At 36.3% G+C, this 17,737-nt stretch overlaps 1 protein-coding gene across 2 annotated transcripts in view; it reads left to right on the plus strand.

The window, feature by feature from the left end:
• LOC105466047 (putative EGF-like and EMI domain-containing protein 1) overlaps positions 1 to 17,737 on the plus strand; it is a 193,676-nt gene that overhangs the window by 161,748 nt on the left and 14,191 nt on the right. For both annotated transcript variants that reach the window (XR_011619881.1, XR_011619883.1), the window contains 2 exons: positions 1,500 to 1,617; positions 2,927 to 3,113. The gene's annotated coding sequence lies outside the window, so the exon portion shown is untranslated. The remainder of the gene's footprint in view (positions 1 to 1,499; positions 1,618 to 2,926; positions 3,114 to 17,737) is intronic.

The raw sequence follows: 17,737 nt of genomic DNA on the forward strand, positions 1-17,737 counted from the left end.
ATAGCATATAAATAAGTGAAATGAATGATAGCAATGTCATTGAAAATGGGAAGAGGAATTGGGAATAATCTCTTACAAGATACTTCCCCTACAAGTGAAATGGTAGAGTACTATTTTATGTTAAACTTAGAGTCATTAAAAATATATATTGCAAACTCTAGGGTAACCGCTGACTTTTTTTTTCAAGAAAAGAGAGGAGATAAAATGGAGCTAAATAAAATTCTCAATTAAATTAGAGAAAGCACAAAATAAAATGAGTGGGAACAAATAACAATAATACAAATAATAGAAGACAGTTACAACATGGTAGATATTAATCTAGCTTCATCAATACTCTCTTTAAATGTAAATGATCTGAAATGCTGCACATTCTCACTTATAAATGGGAGTTAAACTTTGGGTACTCATGGACATAAAGATGGTAACAGTAGACCAGGGACTACTAGATGGGAAACGGCGGATGAGAGTTGTAAGGCTCTTGGGTACTATGCTTAGTACCCAGGTGATGGGATCATTTTTACCCCAAACCTCAGCATCACACAATATACTCAGATAACAAACCTGCACATGCACCCTCTGAATTTAAAATAAAAGTTACCCAAAAAAAGCAAAAATTAAAATAAATAAATAAATATGAATTATCTGAATACACCACTTAAAGGACAGAGATTGTCAGAGTGGATTTTTTTGCAAACACTACCATATGTTTTCTACAGGAAAGCCACTTTAAATATAATGGCACAGATTGGTTAAAACTAAAGAGATGGAGAAAGATATGTCATTACACTAATCAAAAGAATGCTGAAGTCGCTATACTAATTTCAAACTAAGCAGACTTCAGAACAAGAAAACATGTCAGAGATAAAGAAAGGCCTTAAATAATGGTAAAGGGGTTGATTTTCCAATAAGATATAACAATCTTTGATGTGTATACAATTAACAACAGAGTATAAAAATACACGTGGCAAAAATTTATGGAACTGCAAGGAGAAATAGACAATCTACTCTTATAATAGAAGACTTCACCACACCACTTTCAGTAATTGATAAATCAAACAGGCCAGAAAGTAAGGACATAGTTAACTTGAACAGCAGCATCAATCAACTGCATCTAATTGACATTGATAGAATACTTCATCCAACAGCAGCAGAATAAACATTCTTTTCAAGCTTACTTGGAAAATTCACCAAGATAGACCATATTCTGTGTTACAAAACACATCTTAATAAATTTAAAATAACAGAAATCATATAAGGATGCTCTGAGATCACAGTGGAATTAAGCTAGAAATCAATAAAAGAAAGACAGATGGAAAATGCCAATGTATTTGGAAATTAAACAACACACTTTTAAATAACACATAGGTCAAAGAAGTCTTAAGGGCAATAAAAAATATCCTGAACTGAATAAAAATGAAAATAAAATATTAAAAAGGATGGGATACAAAACAAGCAGTGCTTAGAATGACTTTATTGATTTATTGATTTATTTTAAACAGGGTCTCACTCTGTCACCCAGGCTGGAATACAGTGGCATGATCACAGCTCACCATAATCTTGACCTCCCAGGCTCAGATGATCTTCTCACCACAGCTTCCTGAGTAGCTGAGATTACAGGTGCCCACTATCATGCCTGACTATTTTTTGTAATTTTTGTAGAGATGGGATTTTGCCATGTTGCCCAGGCTGGTCTCGCCTGGGCAACAAGTGATCCACTCGCCTCAGCCTCCCAAAGTGCTAGGATTACAGGTGTGAGCCACAGTGCCCGGCCTAGAGTGACATTTATGGCATAAAATGCAAATAATTAGAAAAAAAGAAGGATCCCAAATAAATAATCAAACTTCTGACTTAGGAAAATACTGAAAGAGCAATTTAAGCCTAAAGCAAATAGAATGAAATAATAGAAATTAGGGCATAAATGTTTGAAATGATCAATAACTTTGCTATACCTTTTAGTAATCTAATCAAGAAAAAAAGACAAAAATTAACAATATGAGAAATGAAAGAGGGGTCACAACTACTACTGTTCCTACTGACATTAAAAGAATAATGAAAAAATACTACAAACAACTCTATGCCCACAAATTTGATAACTTAGATTCAATGGACCGTTTTTTTTGAAAGGCAAAAACTAAAGAAGAAAGAGATAAGTTCATTCAAGAAGAAAGAGATAATTTTAATAGTCAAAAGAACACAGAAGGCAACTGAAAGGATTTCCAATGACTAAAGGTGTAACAATTTCAACAATAAAATCACCAGTGTTGAATTATGACCGAACTATAATATATTCAAACTATAATATACTGAACTATAATAATGCTATGTAATATACTCATGAATGTTCATCCATGAGTCTACACTGATATAAGACATTGTTAAATAAATAAATAAGTGGACTAAAAGAGATAAATTTATCATTCAGATAAATTCTAAATAATTTATGTATATTCTCCACCCTAAATGAAGTGAAGCATAACTTTCCATTACTGAAGTATGAGCTGCTCATTGTGACATCTTTCCAAATAATACAGTATGGAAAGAGGGAATGAAGAGAGTAACTTTACAGTGAATAACTCTCATAAATATTCCTTCAGCTAGGTGATCAAGAATAACATCAACAATTATGTCAGCATGTTGATAGTATGTACCCTTTATACAATGTGATGAAAAGGGTAACATACTTCCGTGATTGTTCCCAAAAGACTCATCCTCAGTTTAATCACGAGAAAAACAACAGCCAAATCACAATAGAGAGTCATTCTGCAGAATACCTGATCAGTACTCCTTTAAATGGTGAAGGTCATCAAAACCAAGAAAAGTCAAGAACTGTCATAGCCAAAAGGAGCTTAAAAAGACATGACAACTAAATGTAACATGGTATCTTGGTCCATTTGTGCTGGTGTAACAAAATATTTATTTCACACAGTTCTGGAGGCTAGTAAGTCCAAGATTAAAGCCACCAGCAGGTTGCATGCTGGGCGAAGACTGCTCTCTGCTTCCAAGATGCTGCACTCTCTGGAGGTGAGGAATGCCATGCTCTTAGAAGAGCAAAAGAGCAAAAAGAGCCTAAACTACTTGCCTGCAGCTCTGAAGGCACTAATCCATTCATAAGGGTAAATAATAATGTGTCAATATTTGTTCATTAGTCATAACAAATATACCATACTAATGTAAGATGGTAATAATAGGCGAATGTATGTGTTTATGTGGTTGGGGGGACATGGGAATTCTCTGTAGTATCTCTGCAAGTTTTTTTCGTTTTTTGAGACAGAGTCTTGCCCTGTTGACCCGGCTGGAGTGCAATGGTGCACTCCATCGTGTCCAGCCTGCAATCTTTATCTAAATCTAAAACTGTTCTACAAAAGAAAGTTTATTTTAAAATAATGACTCTTCAATGCTTGGCAATCTTACTTGATGAAAATTATTTTCCTTTGAACATAGTCACATCAAATGTTATTTACTCAAGTTGTCCTATAATAGAATAGGGACTGTATCAGTTTCCTAGGGCTGCCATAACAAAGTAACACAAACTGGGTGACTTAAACACCAGAAATTTATTGTCTCACCGTTCTGGAGGATAGAAGTATGAGATCAAAGTGTTGGCAGGGTTGGTTCTTTCTGAGGGCTGTGAGAAAGAGTCTGTTCCATGCCTCTTGCCTCACTTCTTGTGGTTCGCTGGCAATCTTTGACATTCCTTGGCTTGTAGATTCATCACCCTGATCACTGTTTTCATCTTCATATGGCATTCTCCCATGTGCATGTCAGTCTGTGTCCAAATTTCCTTTTTATAAAGATACCAGTCACATTGGATTAGGCTCTACTCTAATGACCCTCTCTTAACTTGATCACCTGCAAAGACCCAATTCCCAAATAAAGGTCACAGTCACAGGTAATGGGATAAAACTTTCAACATCTTTGGTGGGGAGACATTACTTAATCCGTAACAGACAGTCTTTGAATCCAAAATGTCCATTTGTTCATCTAGAAAGTCACCTCACTCATTGAGTGCCTCATAGGAGAGTGGTAGTGCTTGGATAGTGCTAATATTTTCTAACAACACTGTAACTTATATTTACTGCGAGCGACCTGGAATTAACTATCTGGGCCTTTTATAAAGCCAATCAGATTTCAGGCTTTACTACATTTGCACTGACACCATCATAACTAAATCTATAGATATAACTTTCAACTACTTCTTAAATTGCCAAGAATTTTTAAGCTCAAGTGAGCTTACATTGGACTTGCATATGCATATTTTTCTCTTCTTGTCCCTGTTCTACCTCTTCATCTTCCCCACTTTCAACTATATTTAAAAGACAAAGTGTCCAAATATGTTCATAAAGCACAGAAGTGAACAATCAGGAATAATTCTTTCAAAACCTAGTTCAAAGAAATTCGGTCTTCCCAGCCAAGCCTTTTGGAGACGCTATGTAGCAGCATCTAGGCACATTCTATCGAGTAGATTATGGACTCCTCAACCAACCAGATTCATAAACTCACTTATGTGGACGTTTACCATATTCCCCTCCTGGTCATAAGTATTATAAATAAGTAAAATATGCATGTTAGAGAATATGTTAAATGTTACAAGTGTTTGGGAGAAAAATAGGGCATAGAAATAAATATGAAAGGATGTCAGACTGTGAAATTTTAGATAGAGTATCCAGGAATGGTCTCACTGAGAAGATAACTTTGGAGTAAAGGACAAAACAGAATAAGGAATTCAGATACATAGCTATCTGCAGGGAGACAACTGATGATGTTCCAGGCAGAGGGAACAACTCAAGTGAAAGCACCAAGAAGGGAACATGTGTGGAATGTCTGAGGCCAAGGTAGCTGGAAATAAGAGAGTAAGAGGACCAATGTTAATACATGAAATCAAAGAGATATCAGAGAATCAGATTATTTAGGTGGTTGTTTAACATAATGAGTATTTTGGCTTTTACTCTAAGTAAAATTCATTAAGCTATTTTCAAAAGGAACAATAATGCAATAATAATTAGGTTTTCTGCGTAGAGAATAGATTATGGGAGACTTCTCTCCAGGCAGAGGCAGAGAGACCAGCTAGAAGCTGCAAAAGAAAATGGTGGTTTAGACCACAGTGTCAGCAGTAGGAGTAGGAAGAAGTCATTAATTTGGGATATAATTTCATGCACAACAAAAAGAAGTTGCTGATGCAATGGGTGTGGACTGTGAGAAAGAGAGAGTTTAAAATGACACCAAGATTTATGGAATAATTGAATTGTTATTTAACTGAGATGGAAATGACTGCAAAAGAGCTAAAAATTTATTAGAGAGAGGTAGACATGAGGAGGCAGTTTGAGACATGTTAAATTTGAGATGACTCTTGGATTTCCAAGTGGCTATTTAGGCTCTGGGAGAGTTGAGTCCAGAATAAAGTTTTGATCCATTAGTATACAGATGACATTTCAAACCATGAGACTAGATGAGATGACCTAGAAAATGTGTAGGCATAAAAGAGAAGTGGTCCAAGGATTGAGCCCTGGATATTTCATTCTTTCTCTGATGTTCTTTCTTTGTATTTTCTGCAGACTCATCTCCACCTTAACTAACCATTAATGGTTGGCATTGCTCTACTGTATGTCAAAACTTAAAATGCTACAGTAATTGAAAGGGCATGGTGTTGGTTTATAAAGATATAAATAATCAAATTAATACGATCAATAACCCATCCACAGACTGATACACACACACACACACACACACACACACATACACATACACAGAGAGAGAGACAAGTGATTTACAACAGTAGTGGTACTATAATATTAGGGATATGGTGGTGTGGTGGTGTTTTTAACAATGTACTGGGAAAACTTACAATGCAAAGAGACAAATGACAGAAGCTTGATCCCTGCTTTACATAATACCCAAACATCAATTCCATATGTATCAAAAATTTAAATGTGCAAAGGAAAATAACAAAGCATCTAAGAGATAATATAGTAATATATAGTCATAATATCTCTACAGGCCAAAAATTTATTAAATGGGAAGCAAAATTATTAACTTTAAGAGAAAGATTGATAAATCAGCTCATGTATAAAAACTGGACATTTCTGTTCATTGAAACATACCATTAAAAAAGTGAAAGGGGGCCAGGTGTGGTGGCTCACGCCTGTAATCCCAACACTTTGGGAGGCCGAGGCGGGCAGATCACCTGAGATCAGGAGTTTGAGACCAGCCTGGTCAACATCCGAAACCCCATCTCTACTAAAAATACAAAACTTACCCAGGCATGGTGGTGCATGCTTGTAGTCCCAGCTACACAGAAGGCTGAGGCAGGAGAATTGCTTGAACCCAACAGGCAGAAATTTCGGCCAGCTGAAATTGTGCCACCGCGCTCCAGCCTGGGAGACAGAGCGAGGCTCTGTCTCAGAAAAATAAATAAATATATAAAAATAAAAAAGTGAAAAGGCAAAAATACTAAGAGGGAAAACATACTTTCAACACATATTGCCAGCAAAGAACTTGTTTCCTGATTATATAAAGAACTCCATATGTGAATAGCAAGGAGGCAGACAACCCAATAGAAAAAAGGACAAGACAACTGAAAAGGCACTAAACACACAGACACACACACACACACACATACACACACACATACACATACACACACACACACACAGAATGATAGACAAATATGGAGTAAAGACACAGAATATAGGAAAAGATATTCAACCTCATTAGTAATGAGGAAACTGCCAGTGAAAACCGCCTATACAAAAAGCCTAAATTTTAAAATACCACTAATCAATATTAGGGAGATCAGGTTGTATACTGCTACACCACTTTGGAAAAAATGTGTCTACTAAAGCTGAAAATACACGTAGGTTATGACCTTGTAATTCTACTCTTTAATATATACCTAAGATAATGCGAAATATTTATATTAGGAGATACGCATAAAAATGTTCATAGCAGTGTTTCTTACCATAGTCAAAACTAAAAACTACTCAATGTCTTTAATAGTAGAATTTTTAAACATGGGGAATATCCATGAGTGCATGGAATAATGTTGAGTGCAAGAAGCCATATATATGTGTGTGTGTGCGCACGCGCGCACGCGTGCATCTGTTTATGTGTGTGTGTGTATATGTATATGTATAGTAAGACTCAATTTAAATCTAGTTCAAAAACAGGACAAAATGAAATGTTTAACAATGCCAGCTTAGATGGTATAAACAAAAGCAATTGCCTACCATTCACAGTAATGGTAACTTTGAGAGGCCATGATTGAGAGGGAACACAAAGGGCACTGACAATATTTTATTTGCTAGTCTTGAGGGTTACACAGGTGTTTGCTTTCTGACAAACATTTGCACTTTCCTAAAAGTAAAAAAAGGATTGAATTCAAGAACTGAAAGATAAGATAAAGCAAATCAACTACTGATTTTTGGATTTGCTTTTGTGCTTAAGGAAACTTTAGAAAATGGTAGAGCACTATAACAGAAACAAAAGAGGGACAAAGCAGTAAAATTATTTTAGACCAAGGAAAAGGATTAGGGAGAACAAAAAGTTTTCATCTCACTTGACAATCTGATTGACTGATATTCTGATTGAGTTTGGGACCATTCATGAGAGAAGGGTAAAAGGATTCTGTGATCAATTATTAATATCTGTTAGTAGATATTTTTCATACTTGTCCTAGGTTGCTGAGTTCTTAGTAAACAGATTAGCTCCAAATCCCGAAGAAAAGTGAGTTTGGGCAGGGAATGGTTCAATTAAGCCTGGGCTTAAAAAGAAGCCCCACATGCTGGGATATAAATTTAGCCTGCATTTTACCTTCTGAATTAAAATAGGGCGTGTGTATTGTGAGTGTTGGGGGTGTGCTGTTGGTGAAATGGAGTGGATTGTGAGGTAGAGAATGATTTCTCAGAAATAGGAAATCATTAAGTATTTACCCAGACAAGAAGACAGGTAATATAAAATTGACATGAAGCACAAAGATTTTTCTCAGCACAGTCTTTTTATATTTGCATTTTATAAGTGCTATTGATTTAAGATTCATTGGGAAAAAAATGTGAAAATATTGAAAATGACACCAACTTGGAACCAAAAGCCTTGGTTTCTAATTTCAGTTATGTCACTAAATGTGTGAATTTGTGCAAATCACTTTTCTTCTCTGGACCTCTCCTTCTTTACCTGTCAAGTTAGCAATTAGGAGAAGCTGGCCTCTGCATTTCCTTCTAGCTCTAATAGACTATAATTCTGTGATGGAGACAGTTTAATTAGGTGGAAAAACCGTGTGCATCAGTGTCAGACCTTTGTGACTAAGCTTCTCTGAGCCCCATTTTCTCATCTGTAAAATAGGAGTGATCATATCTACATCATTTGGTTGTGAAAGTCAAAAAGAAATGAAATTGTCAAGAGCTCAGCCTAGCATCTGGAACTTATTGAGCTTCCCAAAATGGTAAATTGTAATTAGGGCTAAAATATAATTTGCATGAAGCAAACCTATTTCGAGTCCAAGAATTTTCCTTTTTTTTCTGATCTCGAAACAATCAGTGTCTTGGTCAACTATTTTGTAATCCATTATCTCTTCCATTTTGGGCATCTCTTTTATTTTTAAAATATTGCCTAAATATAACATTACTAGAAAAGATAATAGTGGCCATTTACCTGTCACCAACTATGTGCTAGGCACTGGGCTGGGTAATTGCATATAATCCTCATAGCACCAATGTGAGGTAGATATTTCCCTTGCTTCAAAGTTAGGGCCAGTCATATTTTATTAAATATTCTCATAGCACCAAGCACAGCATCTTAAACAAAGTAGACTCTCATTACACATATTTTTGATTGACTGAAATGTGGCAGTGAGTCCCCTCCCTCTCTCTCTAATGTTTGTAGTTATTTGATTTATAAGAAATCTCTGTCCCTGGCTGTGGTCAGCTATTGAATTTATGTGTGACAAGAAAACCATAGAGTTTGGCAACTCTGCAGTGATAGGTGATGTGTGAATCATTTGGGGGAAGAATAAACAGTTTAAATTCAGACTTTGAGTACCTGGGTCCTATGGTTAGTTAATCATGTCTATGGAATGCATGACTGAGCAGACAGGTTCAAAGATAGGGGACTTGAAACCACTCCATTGTGTGTTTCTAGATATCATCTTGTTGCCCATTGGTAATATTTTCTATAGTCACTTCTCAAATGTATGAGACGAATACAGTCTAGGGTTTGTTCATCTTAAAAGAAATTCTATAATGTAGGAAGCAGGGTTCAAACTGGAAGGCCCAGGACACTGTGACCTGTCAAGAGGTTAGAATATTCCCCCAATAAGTCACATCTGTCTGATGTGATACAACCAGAAAACTGCGTGGGTTGGCACACAATGAGAGACTCCTGGGGACACGTCCTTAAAAGTAGCTCCAAGGCAGAAATTAAAAATGGTTCTGGAAGCTTTTGAGCAACTGAGCTAGCAGGACCAGAGCTGGCAGACATCACAACAGGCCATCATTCCAGCTGCTGCTCCCAACGAGCACCCCCAGTGTCCGGCCCAGGCGGTTCCTCCTCAAGTAACTAATCTTGGCCTCCTTAAGTTACCCCAGGTTCCCAGTGGATGTTTTTCTTCACTTCCCTATGAAATCACTTGAGTCTAGATGCTGGGGGGGGCGGGGAAGTAGTATGGTAGGCACTGAACAATTCCAGCTTCACCAGTGGGAGAAATGGCCCTGTAAATCCTTTCAAAAGGCGCCCACCAAGTCCTTCAGAAGGAAGGGGCAGCCAGTGACATGAATACGATTATTGTAGTAGAGCAAAATGTGTGACTCGCCAGAATTCTGTTAAACCCAGCAAAAGGGAATGCCACAGTTAACCTATATCCCTGGGGAGCACTAAACCTGAAGCAGACTTATTAATTAGGTCTTCTGAGGGGCACAGAAAATGGGGAGGGGGCCTTTTAAGTCACAGAGACAGACAGAGCTCCATTCTAACCAATTCCTTTCCATGGGGGCAAGTCCTGTATCTTTTTTTTTTTTTTTCAAACCAAACAGTTTGAGTTACATGTTCACAAGGTCCCTGTTGTGCCAAAGAGCATTTTCAATTCAAGTAGAACAGAAACAACGTTTGTAAAATGAATCAGTAGGTGGAGCTCTTTCTTTTTATTTATTTTTCAATCCAGGGTCCCATTATTATTGAGGGACACAGAGCTTCAAAATGAAAAAAAAATAGGCATTTTAAAAATGAAAACACATATACAACGTGCTTTCCTAATTGAAACGCTATATTGCGAAATCATTACTGTCACAGAACATTTGTGTTGCATGCGAATGCTGAAGCAAAGAAAATATATAAACCTAAATTGACTTTAGCAATTTGAAAGTGATAGTGGACATCTGTGTTCAATAAGTTTTTGCTGGTAACTGGTGTTTAATATTTCATGTCAAATCAAGAAGAGTGATAGAAGGTTTCTGAACACAGAGATGGCTGGCATTTTTGCAGCACAGCCTGCCCTTTGTCATACTCACCATAAAGAAACCTGCTGTAGGTGAGGGTTGAAACTGCACCAGAGTGACTCCTTTTTTGGAACTTATATAAACTTCAGAATATACTGTCTCTATTTTCTTTTAGAAAGATGTCTATAAGAAAAACAGGTTAAAGGACTTCCAAAGCTCATTATTTATTTAAGGGAAAAAAAGGGGGGGTGTGTGTTTTGGGGATAGGGAGCTTTTGGAAGAAATTACAGCAGAATAAATCATCTAGAACAAATCTTACCTTTGTGTTTTCGTCAATCCTGATTCCTTTCTAGTCAGTGTGCACTGATGTTAAGGAACTTGGTTGCCAATAGAAACATGCCTTCCTAAGTCTCACAATGAGGGCAAGATTGGATTTTAATGTTTATGTAGTTGGGCAGGGTAATGGTGGAGAATGGAGAGTAGGGAGGAAGAACTTTTTAAATCACTTTATAATTTCTTTTTCCACATCCCGTTAAATAGGCAATCTTGACTCTAAATAGAACAGTTTGTCTTCGTAACAAATGTGATGAAAGGAATAACTGTGGGGAGGGGGACAGCATTATTCTTTGAGCTGGCCACAGGATTAGCACTTAGTCCTGAAAAGGGTCATGTTGACCTGATTGTCATGTTAAGTCATGCTGACCTTAACATCTTCCATTTAGTTCTCTAACACAGAGGCTGGACCCTTGAATCTGCTTTGAGTGTAATAAAGGTAAAATAAGAAGACCCATAGACTTTGAGGTACTATAGCTATCAAGAAACAGTTTATGTTTATGTTGATATGAAGAAGCGTATATCTGAGCAAAGCAGGCCCCCCTTCCCTTCTCTGATGGTAGGGACCAAGAATATGGTCCTAGAATGACCGGAAGAGGATAAACAGGTACATGTTCTTTTTATCCTAAAGTGATTTTTTTTTCTAGTGAGAGAAAAGCAAGTTGCTGAAAATATCAAAAAAAACTGAAATGATTTGCCTGCGTGCTTAAAGTCATCTAACTTAGGTTCAAAAATAGAAAGAAATAGCAAGTTGTGTATTTTATTTTTTAGAGATGGGTCCTCACTGTCTTCCAGCTGGACATGAGCACCTGGGCTCAAGTGATTCTTCTGCCTCAGCCTCCTGAGTAGCTGGCACATGCCACTGCACCAGGTTGATTTCAGCAACTGTTACAGTTTGGATATGTGTACCTGCCCAAATATCATGTTGAATTGTAATCTCCAGTGTTGGAGATGGGTCCTGGTGGGAAATGATTAGATCATAAGGGTGGTTTTCTCATGCATGGTTTAGTACTATCTCCTTGGTGCTGTTCTCATGATAGCGAGTGAGTTCTCATCAGATCTGATTGTTTAAAAGTATGTGGCACCTCCTTGCTCACTCTCTCTCTCTTGCTCCTGCTCTCACCATATGATGTGTTAGCTCCTGCTTCATCTTCCACCATGACTGTAAGCTTCCTGAGGCCTCCCTAGTAGCTCAGCAGATGCCAGCATCATGCTTACTGTAGAGACTGCAGAGACTTCAGCCAATTAGACATCCCAGTTTCAGGCATTTCTTTATAACAAAGAAAGAATGGACTAGTACAGCAACATAGGAGGAAACAGAGTAGATAAAAAGGGTAAGAATATGCTTAGTGATGTGATAGAGTCTAATAGCACACCAAGCTAATTTTGCACTCCAAAATATATATCTACAGGCAAATATTAGGACATAATAAATCACACTGACAAGTTTTAAAGAAATTCTTTCTTTGTTTCAAAATAGCATTAGCCAATAATATGACATCTTGTACTATGATTTATGCTTTGCAAAATTGTAATGATTTTGTCACTTGATCATCATAATATCCCTATGAATGAGTATCAAGGAAGTGCACATATCTTCCTTGTTGAGACATAGGGAAAGATGTAGTTTAGACATGAATTGTGCCTAAGATAACAGGGAATCTTTGTGGGTATATTTGTCCAAAAAACCAAACAGCATGGCCATGGCTGGAGCCAGGGGCCTCATGGCCACAGTTGAATAACCTGTCTCATTTCTCTTAGAGCAGGAAGCTACTGTTGTCCACCAGACTTGGGCATTCAATGTGCAGCATGCAAGGGACCAAACTGATCCCCCTGGCAGATGTTAAATCAATAGAAAAATGCAGATAACACACATGAGAAAGTGTAGCCTTCTCTTTCTACAGCTGCCAGGGTGATCTGCCTTGGGGCTTAGTCTGTTTCCCATATATTCCTTAAGTAAAATCCCAGCTATTGTGGCTAGTTAAAAGGGTGAAAGAAAAAAGATGTCATCACTCAAATGTTTCCCATGTAGGGTATGTTTATTAGTCATCAGTCTTATATATCACCATTCACTGGAAAGGTCCACATTTACAGTTACCATCAGCCCCTTCATTTTCTCTAGTCTGCAACTAAGCCTGCACCATTTAATGCCCCCATAAGCATTCATTTGTGAGCCATTGTAGCTCCTTGCCAAGTCGTTGTGGCACTGAAGTTAGGGGTATAAACAGAACATTATAGTACAACTAGAGAAAATGATTTTTCCAGTGACATATCAAAATGCCCCTTCTGCCTCTTTATCTTCAAAGAGAATCCAATGCCTTACTGTACCATCATTCAGAAAACTGATTCTCATTTTATTAGGAGCCCACTTTAGCTACCTAACTGCAAATTAGCATCATCTGCTGCATGTAAAAAAGATCTGCTTCTCAGCTGTTAGTTACTGTTACTTATTTTATTAATAATCGTTTGTGTTCTTTTCAACTTTAGACATTAACTGTCTTTTAAATCAAAATGAAATGTGTACTTGGCAACTTCTGACTCAAGCGTTTGGTTCCCCATAAATCCTGGAAATGACACAATGTGCACTTTGCCTCTGGCGTACCTCTTCAGAAACCAGAGTTATGCAAAGAGAGACACTTAAGAACTAGGGAGCCCTATCTCGCAAAGCCTCCTCAAGTTCTGGGAAGCAGTGGCATGTTGAAAATGACAGGAACAGAGCTCTTAATCACATGGAATTAAGAGTATGTGTGTGTGTACGCATGCGTGTGTGTGCCTGCGTGTAGGTGTGTGGTGAAGTAGGCCAAACAAAGAACCGAGTAAAACTTCCTAATAATCTTAAAAAATAATTTCCTGGAATCCAACATTCTTCACATTTGTGTATACTTTCAGGATAATGCATGATTTTTTATTCTGATTTTAATAGAATCATGTTTCTCACGCTCGTCGTCTTACTCAAACTTTGTAATTTATGCAGTTATGCATTTCTCTTCTCTAAAATGCTCTCTGAGTCAATTTAAAAACAAAATTATTTTAAATTTCACTTTTTCTGACTCCCACTCTTTATTCCCACCATAGATACAGAGAAAGTGGGCACACTATTAATTAGCCATTGCACGTGTCAGAGTTCCTTCCCATTAGATTCTCTTAATGATCCCTCTGGATAGACAGGAAAGGTGTCATACCCTAATTTATAGAAAACAAAACTTGGGCATAAAATTAAGATTTGCTCGTTGCTGGAGCTGTCCATGAGCATTAGGAGTCAGGAATCCAAATTCCTTATAAAATCTGTAATGATAATCAAAGCTACTATACATCAAACAGTGTATCAGGAACTGTCCTCAGTGCTTGCATTCCTTATCTCTTTGAATCCTCAAAAAACAGCCTACAGTAGATATTAGAACTCTCATGTGAAATACGAAAAAGTAGCTTTCAAAAGATCACAAAGCTAGAAAGCAGGAAAACCAGGAAACAAACCTGTCAACCCAATTCCCAAACTTTTGGCATAACCACTTTGCTTTCTAGTCTCCTATACTTTCAGTCTGTAATGCTAATGTATTAATTGTACTAGTCATTAGTAATAACATTGCTGACTTTTTCTTGAGGAGTAGGTATTTTTTATTTTCTGAGATTCTTATAAATATTACTTTGGAGAAATAAGAGCTGATTGTCACTCACAAAGAGCAGAGTCTGGCCATATCACATAGTGAGAGCAGAAAGACAAGGTCATGTAAGAACCAGGTTGTAAAATGAGATCAATCAGTACATAATATCTGGTTTAGTGGGACTGTTTGTTGTGTATTCTGTTCCCCACTAAAAACAATACAGTGAAGTACAGATTCTAATAATGAGAGAATAGACTGATGACTGTCTGATGTGTGTTAAATGCTGCTTGTCATGATGACATTATCTACCATCTGCCCTTCACATGGTGAAAGACTAGGGGACTAAGGGTGAGATGGAAGACAGATCCCAAGCTGGGTAAAGACTCTTTTAACTCTTCATCACCATGAATCCTGTCAAAACACCCATCTCATTGTCATTACCTTAAACGAACCTGTTTACTTTTCATTTAATCTGTCAGTGGAGTTTGACTTTTCTTTTCCGGATCTGATTCCACATCTACAAACTACTGTTCACAGGTGTGATTCCCCAAGCATCCTTCTTCTACATAGGGAGAAATAGGATATTATCTTGTTTCTTCACAGCCGATATAAAGAGCACAGCTACAAAGAAGGCCAAACACCCTTCAAAAACTGCTTTGCTATTCCCTTTGTTACTTATTTTGACATAAAATAATTTTTAAAATTGTGTTAATTCAAATGTGAAGCTTTAGGTCCGAAGCCAATGCACCTCTAAAGGGTAAAGATGACTTTCTCATTACCAGGGCAATAGGTCTGAGAAAGTAGCAACAAAATTCTAATAATTTTTCAATATAAATTTTTGACAGAATTTCTAAAAGAAAAATTTTGGAAACAGAAAAATCTAACGACATAACTGCAGGAATGAGTAACTGTCTCATGGTTTTAGAAACATATCATGATATATTAGCATTTCATGTTGTATTATGTATGCATATCTTTCTCAGTAAGCTGAAAGCTGTTTAAACAAATCAACTTTATTGAAGTATAATCTATACATGATAAAATGTTCCTATGTAACCATCACTGCAAATATATATGGTTATCCCTCTATATCTGGTGAACGTCTGAAGAACAGAACGTTCTTCAGATACCAAAATCCTCGGATGCTCAATTCCCTTAGCCAAAATGGTGTAGCATTTCTGTATAAACTACACACATCTTCTCATACACATTAAATCATCTCTAGATTATTTATTATGCCCAACGCAATACAAATGCTATGTAAATGGTTGTTATGCTGTATTTTTATTTCTATTCTTTTACTGTTGTGTTGTTATTTAATTTTTCAATATGTGGTTGGTTGAATCTGTGGATGCAAAACCTACAGAGGGTTGACCGTATCTATAGACCCTTGTAACTACCACCAAAGTGAAGATTTAGAACATTTCTATTACCCCAGAATATTTCCTGTGCTCTTCCCAGTAATCTCCACCCTATTCTCAACCACTAGTGTGATTTCTATCACTATGCATTAGAATTTCATATAAAATGAATATATAGTATGAAGTCTTTGTTTCTGGTATGATTTGCTCAGCATAATGTTTTTCAAAGCTACCCATATTGTTGCATATCAGGAATTTATTCGTTATCATTGCATAGTATTTATTTGTATGGCTTTCCATGATTACCTGTTGAATACTTCGTTTCCAATTATAGAATGAAGTTGCTATGAAAGAACTTTGTATGGACATGTATGTGTTTTTTCTTTTTTGTCCAGTTTTAAAATTATTTTTATATTTTTCTTTGTTTTTAAGTTTCGTGGCTACATAGTAGATATATGTATTTATGCGCTACATGAGATGTTTTGATACAGGCAAGTGATGTGAAATAAGCACATCATGGAGAATGGGGTATCCATCCCTCAAGCACTTATCCTTTGAGTTACAGACAATCCAATTACACTCTTTATTTTAAAATGTACAATTCAGTTATTAGTTACTATAATCACCCTGATGCACTACCAAATTGTGTATTTTATTTATTCCTTCTATCTTTTTTGTAACCGTTAAGCATCCCCACCTCTTCCCCAGCCCCCCAATACCCTTCCCAGTATTTTTTTCTTTTAGGTAAATTTCTAGAGGTGGAAGTGCTGAGTCATGTGGTAGGTGTATATTTAACTTTATATGAAACTATACAAATGTTTTACAAAGGGATGTACAATTTTACATTCCCATAGTTCTCCACATCCGCATCCTTGCCACTACGTGTGGTATGCAGCCTTCTCGTATGGGCTTCCTTTACTGAGTAATATGCTCTTAAATTTCTTCCATGTATTTTTATGAATTGCTAGCTCATTTCTTTGGGGCACTGAATATTTATTGTCTGGATGTATCACAATTTATTTATTGACTTATCTACTGAAAGTGGTCTTGGTTGTTTCCAAGTGTTGGTAATCATCAGTAAAGCTGCTAAAAACATGTGTGTGAAGATTTTTGTGTAGATAACATGTTTTCAACTTGTTTGGGTAAATAACAAGGACTGTAATTACTGGATTTTAAGGTAAGAGTATTTTTAGTTTTGTAATTTGAGCTGTTTCAGTGGTGTGTAATGGTATCTCATGCAGTTTAAATTTGCATTTACGTGAGAACTAATGCATTTGAACATTTCTTCATGACTTAATCACCATTTATATACCTTTGGTAAAACTTTCAAGTCTTTTACTCACTCTTACTGGATTTGTATTTTTTACTATTATATTGTAAAATACATATTATTCTCAGATGTATGTACAGTGAAGATTTTCTGCCAGCCTCTGTCTTGCCTATTCATTTTCTTCATGGAGACTTTTGAATATTAAAACATTTTAAATTTTAATGAAGTCAGATTTATCAACTTTTTATGTTTGTGCTTTTGTATTCTAGAAATCTTTGCCTTTTCCAAGGTTACAAAGATTTTCTCTTATGCTTTTTTTAAAGACATTTTTATGGCATTGGCTTTTATATTTAAATCTATTGTCCATTTTGAGATAATTTTTATATGTGGCTGAGTTAAAGACCGAAGTTAATTTTTGTTTTCCATTTGGATATCCAGTTTTCTGACATCATTTGTTGAAAAGTCCAACCTTTCTCCATTGAATTACTGTGACACCTTTGTCAAAAATCAGTTGACTATGTATGCGTCAGTCTATTTTTAGAATCTCCGTTTTGTTCTATTTAACTTATTGTCTATTCTTATGCCAATACCACAGTCTTGTTTAAGATAACTTTATAATAAGTAAATCTTAAATTCAGTTACTGTAAGTTCTCCAACATTGCTGCTCTTTTATAACATTCTGTTGGTATTTCCAGATAGAGCTTTTGACTTTTCATATGAATTTTAGAAAAACAGAAGAAAAACTTTTGT

Source organism: Macaca nemestrina, chromosome 2 (genome assembly GCF_043159975.1).
Source record: "Macaca nemestrina isolate mMacNem1 chromosome 2, mMacNem.hap1, whole genome shotgun sequence".
In the NCBI taxonomy this organism is placed as follows: domain Eukaryota; kingdom Metazoa; phylum Chordata; class Mammalia; order Primates; family Cercopithecidae; genus Macaca; species Macaca nemestrina.